Here is a 1,307-nt window from a genome sequence, read left to right as displayed (position 1 = left end):
TTGGACATGCTTATGAAAAAAAGTTAGCGAGTACCTTAATAAATAAATACGTAACTAAATACATAGAGACAAAGACAAAAAAGAAAGAAAGAATTCCCCCCTTAAGAGTTTAGATTTACACTGGTTGTGGCCTCACACTAATTTGTCCATGTGGCTTCAGTACAGAAAATAAATAAAAACGATTCTTTAAAATAACACTTACTCAGGAACGTAATGTACATGACAGCACATGTGAAGAAAATGCTAGATGGTGGGTGTGTTACCGGGTGTAACACATTGAAATAATACATGTTGCTGTCATACTGAGTTTCTGCCTGTGTAAATTTATTTTATTCCCCCATATCCTTCTTCAAAATCTGGAAACAGTCAGATTCACATCTGTGCTCCAGTGAGGACTGACTGTGGCGAACAATGTATCCTACCTCACTTTATTGTGCGACTAAAACAGCAACTGAGCAAACATTAAAAGAAACCACACACAGACGAAGTAGTAAGAAAGAAAGGACAGCAGATTTGTGCCGTGTCAGTTTTTTGCGAAGCTTACATCCAAGATACCATTTTCTTAAAAGAACACAGTTCTTTCATTAAAAACTACTTTCATTTTCTACAGCACACAGTGGAGTATAATATTTTGCAGCTGTTGATACACTCATGGGAAAGCCTACAAAGTTCAAACTGCCATCAGCTGGAAATGATGCCTGCTGTAACCCCTAGCTAAGATTAGTATGTGTATTGGCACATAAAAGCACAAGAGAAAGAGCGACAAAGTTAGTTTTTTTTTAAACTAATATTTTTTAATATCCTGCTATTGCTTTTCAGTACAGAGTTTAGTCTTTAAAATGTCAGTTCAACACTCCTTTGCTTGATTTCACACAAATTGATTCAAAAAGATTTAAAGCAGACAAATTATCAAGGAGGTTAAAAGATAAAGATCTTTAAATGTTAGTACCAGAGGCAAGAAACAATTAATCAGATTATATAAACAAAATGGTTAATAGCTCACACTTTACATGGAAAGGCACAGGAGTCAAGCAACACTAGAACCCAAAAAGACAAACCAAGTGACCCAGCTAAACTATATTATGCTATACCGATAAGGAATTGAAGTAATGGCTACAATATTATGCTGGGCATTAAATAATATAGTTCAATAACTCAAAACCAAAATAATAATAACCTCATTGGCATTTTGTCCATATTAAAGTTGATATGATATGTTAACACCAGATTTTCATGGAATAACACAGACTATGACCAAACGACTCAAAAACATCTCTTTTATCAATTTTTGTAATAAGGCATAAGAG

The sequence above is a fragment of the Clarias gariepinus genome, chromosome 14, assembly GCF_024256425.1.
Source record: "Clarias gariepinus isolate MV-2021 ecotype Netherlands chromosome 14, CGAR_prim_01v2, whole genome shotgun sequence".
NCBI lineage: Eukaryota > Metazoa > Chordata > Actinopteri > Siluriformes > Clariidae > Clarias > Clarias gariepinus.
This window is presented reverse-complemented; position numbering follows the sequence as displayed.